General features: G+C 37.7%; 1 protein-coding gene across 5 annotated transcripts in view; it reads left to right on the top strand.

Annotated features, from left to right (window-relative positions):
- The window catches only part of KCNMA1 (potassium calcium-activated channel subfamily M alpha 1), a 907,067-nt gene that overhangs the window by 606,776 nt on the left and 294,291 nt on the right, over positions 1 to 6,000 (top strand). The gene's annotated exons all lie outside the window — the stretch shown is intronic.

Genomic DNA, 6,000 nt, shown 5'->3' with positions numbered 1-6,000 from the left:
TTCTTCTTCTTCTTCTTCTTCTTCTTCTTCTTCTTCTTCTTCTTCTTGTTATTATTACTATTATACCATGCTGCATCAGCTAGTCAGATGATATCTCCATCATATGGTACACTTTTAAAAAATAAATTTTATTGAGACTTTTTGTTTTTATATCACCTACACTTTCTAAAATATACCTCCCTTCCTTCATCTCCTATAACAAAGAATGAAAAAAAATGAGAGGGAACAATTTCAGTCAAACCACCATGTTGAAAAGGTCTGCCGTTATTTTCAGTCTTCCGGGTCGTAGTCTGCCATTTCTACAAAGTATGGAGAGAAATGCCTTCCCATAGCTTTTCTTTGGGAACAAGCTTAGGTTGGACTTGATTATTGTGATTTCACAGCATCCTATTTTGATTAGATTGGTGTTCTTTCCATTTCCATTGCTTTAGTCATTGTTTTCTGCACCAGTTCACTTAAGTTTTTGCATTCTGTTCTATACTCATCATATCCATAATTTCTTACAGTGCACTAGTGAACATCTTCTCTGTTTCTAGTTCTTTGCTAATAAAAATGTGCTACTATAAATATTTTGGTTCATGTAGGGGGGATTATTCTTATCTTTTACCTCTTTAGAGTGCATATGTCATAGTGGGATCCATGGGTTAATGGGTATGGACATTTTAATCACTTTCCAAATTGTCTTCCAGAATGGTTAGACCAATTCAATACTTCACCAATAGTACATTAGAGTGCCTGCCTTTCTGCAACCCTTCCAACATTATCAAGAACATTCTTACCTTGTTCAATAGTAGACATTATTTTCTTTAGCTTAATTTATATTTAGCTTTCAGATGCTAAGAATAAATAAAACACTTTTGTATGAGAAAGACTTCCTAAGTATGAATGTCCACTTAGATTGTCAATAACTTGGACCTCAGGACCATATATTCTCAATCACCCAGCCACTGGCATGGCAAGTATTGCTGCTCCACATTCCTCAGTCACTGAATGGGTCTCCATGGCAACTGCTCATAACCCTCTTCTCACTCTCACCCTCCAGTAGTTGCTGACCTATAGCTAAGCTTCTGGCTTTACTAAAAATGAGCTCTAGGAATTAGGGGTTATGAAATCCAGTCCTAAATCTGCCATCAATTTGCTTTTTGACCTAAAACTAGGCACTACCCTGCTCTTAATCTGTTTCATTTTTTTAAAAAAAGTCTTATTTTTTCTGATATCGTATTTTTACACTATTTTCAGTTTCTGAATATATCCTTCCTTCATGCTTTTGCCCAAGGATCCCTCTTTGTAACAGAAATTAAGATAGAAAAAAGAAAAAAAAGCATTTTAGTAAAACCAACATTATTGGTTGAGTCTGATAGTATTCGCAATATTCCACACCTATAGTTTCCCATGTCTGTGAAGAAGAGAAGAAGGTAATTTTTTTTTACCTCTTCCCCAAAGCTAAGCTGAGGCATTATAGTGACACAGGAGGCAGCTCAATTAGTTTTTTTTTTCTCATTTACATTATTGTAGTCATTGTGCATATTGTTGTCCAGTCTTGCTTGTTTTACTCTGTTATCAGTTCATGTAAGTCTTCCTATTCTTCTCTGAATTCATCATAATCATTAGTTTTTAGGGCATAAGAGTATTAATCTGTGGAAATGTGTTCTGTATCAACAAAATTACAGATATTCCTTTCCTTTTAAATCTCTTTGTTTGGGACTATTTCTACTTTCTGCTATTCATCCCTTTGGTAAAATTTTCCCAATTAATATTGGACCACTTTCCCTTGAAAATGTTTTGTGAATTCCAAGAAAAAACCAAGCTAAGATTAGAGAAAAGGTAAATCTTTGCCCAAGCAAGCTTGTGCCTTTCCATTTCTGAGTACATATCTTTAGAAAATAACTCAAAGAAATCACTACAGCCATTAAAATTTCATGATTCTGACATGTAATATTCCTTACTTCATATGCCAGAATTTTTTTTTTCTGTAGTAGACCTGCAAATGCCTTGATATAGGGAACTATTAGTGCCAGTGCAGGAGGAGATATTCTCTGTAGCTTGTGGCTGTGGAGAGTTGCCTAGGAAAATGGGAGGATAAGGAATTTTTGCAAGGTCATGAAACTCGTATGTGTAAAAGTGGGATTTGAATCCAGGGCTTCCTGATTCAGAGGTCATTTCTCTATCCTATGATAAATTAACTTTCACGAGAAATATGTATATATATGAATATATGGTATATATCTTGGTATGTATACCAAGAAAAATGTTTTATAGGAAAATGTTTCCCTTCAACCTAAAAAAAACCTTTTTATGGCTGTTTTTCTATTATTATTTTTATCACTAAAAATAATAATTGCTATCATTTATATAGCACTTGCTATGTTCCAGGAATTGTGTTAATAGCCCTACAAATATCTCATTTGATCCTCACAATAACCCCAGGAGGTAGGTACTATTATTATCCCCATTTTACAAATGAGCAAAATGAGGTAAACATGTTAAGTGACATGCCCAAGGTCACAGAGCTAATAAGTATCTGAGGATGAATTTGAACTCAGGTCTTCCTGTCTCTAGACTGAACACTATCCACTATCTAGCTGCATGTTTTCCTTGTCTTTTGTCGTCTCTCTGCTGTTCCCTCAGAGTACTGATCTCTGTGGCTGTAACCAGATTGGTTCTTTGCTCCAGCAATGAACAAATTTTAAAGGCCCCACATTGGTACCCTGGGCATGGGAGGAGTTCAGGGTGAAGGGATGGGTTTGCTAATGCTCCGAGCTCCTTGATGCTAAAGAGATTCAGTTGTCCTCCACCACCATTCTCCTTCCACCCTTACCTGGTTAGTGTTCTAAAGCCCTGGTTGGGATGGGGATAGGTGGGGAGAAAGGAAAGACATGATAAGTGTGCTTAATCTTTAAATCTCCACCATGGATAAGAATGGCACTTGGCAGGGGTGGAAAGGGAATATGGGTTCACCCTTACATTAAGGGATTGGGTATATTGTATTATTATATATAGTACATATTTTATCTATTGGGTAAATTACCCCAATCTGGTACATCTCCCCAGCATTTACAGCCAGTTAATATATCCCCAGTATTATTGCCATCAATTACCTTTGCAAAGGCAATCTTCTGAGAAGTTAAGAGCAAAAACCAAAATACATAAACTTCTGAATCCAGATACCCAACCTCCTTCATGACCTTGGTCCTTGGGGAGAGTGGAATCACACTTAAAATGGTGACTTCCAACATTCCTCAAAACAAGTTTCCTTCTGGGTGTGGGAGGACCGATAGACAAATCACTCCCTTGTTTGGTAGTACAGGTCAGCTTGGTTGGCCAGGCTGATTCACTTCAATTCTTCTTTGGGTGGGTCTCTCCTCAGGGCAGGCTCCTCTTGGGGAGTGGCTGTGGATTTGACTGGGATATTTTGTCATTTTGAAGCTAACAAGGTTGTAATCTATCCCATTCTATTTTGAATACTAAGATTAGGAAAGATTAGATACAATGAAGATATCAGAAATCTAGATACTATCCATTCATAGCTACTTGGTGGTCCAGATAGGGGGAATGAAGCTAGTGAAGCAGCATCTGCAGCTACCTCTAACACAACCTTTTTCTCCATCTGGAGGTCCACATCATTTCTTCCTCCTCACACAAAAGTCATGGGGGAGAGAGAGTTCTATTGGTTTGAGCCTTATGCATACACACTCAGTCCTGACTCAATAGCCAATAAAAGGCTTTCCATCCTCATGCAGTAAACTGATAAGAGGTAGTCAGAGGATACCTGGGCATGCTCTAAAGAGTGGGAAAGGACCCCTCCCAGAAGCCCAGAAGCAAAATCTTCAAACCTCCCTCCATAGGTTAGATTTCAGCGGGCAGAGAATATTGTTTATGCTACAAAGACTGAGCCCTCACTGTCTCATCCTCTATTATACTTGCTTCTGTTTAATTCCCTTTGTGCCAGTTCATATAAGTCTTTTCATGCTTTCTTATATTCGCAATGTTTTATCATTCCATACAGCTCAGTAATATTCCATTATACTCATGTACCACAATTTGTCTAACTCTTTTCAGTTGATGGATGTATATATTTTATTTATAATCCTTGGATGCCAGAAAATAGCCAGAGTTACTTAACAAAAAGACAAGATGTGCACACGTATTTTCCCTTCCCTTTCATTGCAAAACTCCTTGAAGAGCAGCCCCTAACTCTCGACTTTTATTTCCTCTTCTCCCATTCACTTCTCAACCCTTTCTTAAACTCTCTCTCCAACTTTGGTTATGGTGAAACCACTTCCTCTTCCTCTTTCAGTCCTCCCACCTCACTGACCACTCCTCAGTCCCCTTTGCCAGATCTATCTCCTAGGCCCTACTCATGGATATTTACCAAAATCAATCCTCTTTATCCTGCTGTTCTCCATTTCTGAAGTGTTCTCCCTCCTTACCTCAACCTTTTAGAATTTCTCGTTTCTTTTGAGGCCCAGTTCATGTGCTATTTTCTGGAAGCCTTTCCTTTTCTCCTTATTTTGAAACACTCTCTCCTTCCTCCTGAAATAATTATGCATATAGTTATCTATTTGCATGTTTTTTTCCTCCAATAGAATGTAATCTCTTTTACAAGCATTGATCATAAATTTAGGGATGAAAGGGACCTTAGTGATCATCTCCAGGAGAGATGTCCAATTCATATCATATAAAATATCCTACAAAACTCTTTAATTTTGGCAGAACTAGGTTAATTTCTAATTGGGAAATGCTCAACAAAATAAATAAAAATACAATATGGTGTAGATAATGCTCATTTGTGGTTTTCTAAGCCAACATATGGCTATTGGGGGATCTCTTTCTATTTGAGTTCGGGACCCCTTATTTAGTCCAACACTTCCATTTTTACAGTTGAAGAAATTTAGACTTTGCCCAAAGTTAAATAGATAGTCAATGGTAGGGCTAGGATTTGAACCTAGAGTCCTTAGTCTGCCAATCCAGCAACCCTTCATCTTTGTATATTTGATAGACAATGCAATGCTTTGCCCATTTAAAAAAATCAGGCAAAATTTCATGTATGTAGGGAACTTCTGGTGAAGAATTTCTTCTACCAATGTAGATTTATAACTTTTCTACAACTTAAAGCCATAAAGGATTTTCTGGGGCTACTAAGAGGTTGCACAACCTCCCCAGGGTCACATAATCAATATGTGTCAAAGGTCGGGCTTGAACTCAGGTCTTCCTTGACTCCAGAGCTGACTTTCTCTCTACTATATTCCAATGCCTCTTGTATGTATTAGGAGTTTAATAAGTGTTTTTTGGACTAGAAAATATCAGATGACCTTGTGGAGAACTCCTTTCCCCTGACCTTGAGTGTACCTGTCAAGGTTTTTATCCCTACTTCCTACCCACAGACAACTTTCTTGCCTCTTGTCCCAGGTGCAAAAATTACTAATTATGCCTCTGCTATTATACTTTCTTTCATATTCTAAGGAAAATATTGTGGTTTTTTTTTCAAACAAAGACAACTGAAATTTACCAGTGAGGAGATAAAAAGGGAAAGAAATTTTTTTTAATGTTTAAGTTAATGGGGCATTATCATCCCAGATTTTGTGGGACCAGAGGCAGAGAAGATGGGAAATAAATTTCAGAAAAGAAAATTTGTCTTATGTAGTTGAACCCATTTAGTCAAGTCTAATGGAAACATTAATAAAGTAATAATGATAATAATAAACTCAGCAATCCATCAAAATGAGAAAGACATAAGATGTCCTGATAATCTGCTCTTAGCACTGAGGTTGCTCTAATCTGTCAGAATCCTCACTGCTGTTCCAGAGAGAAAATCCTCCCATACACCCAGGGTGACTAACTAGGGAAGAGTTCTTTGCAAGCAGCGTCAGATATCTGAGGATGATTTGCTAAGCTGGGCTGGGCTGGGCTGGGCTCTCTCAGGCAGTACTCCCTTTTCAAGGACTGTGAAGCTTTCCCCTCAGTATCAGGACGTCTGTTGGTCAGTTACCTGGACAATTT

This window comes from Vombatus ursinus, unplaced genomic scaffold (assembly GCF_900497805.2).
Source record: "Vombatus ursinus unplaced genomic scaffold, bare-nosed wombat genome assembly UNPS02000749.1, whole genome shotgun sequence".
Taxonomy (NCBI): domain Eukaryota; kingdom Metazoa; phylum Chordata; class Mammalia; order Diprotodontia; family Vombatidae; genus Vombatus; species Vombatus ursinus.
This window is presented reverse-complemented; position numbering and strand designations above follow the sequence as displayed.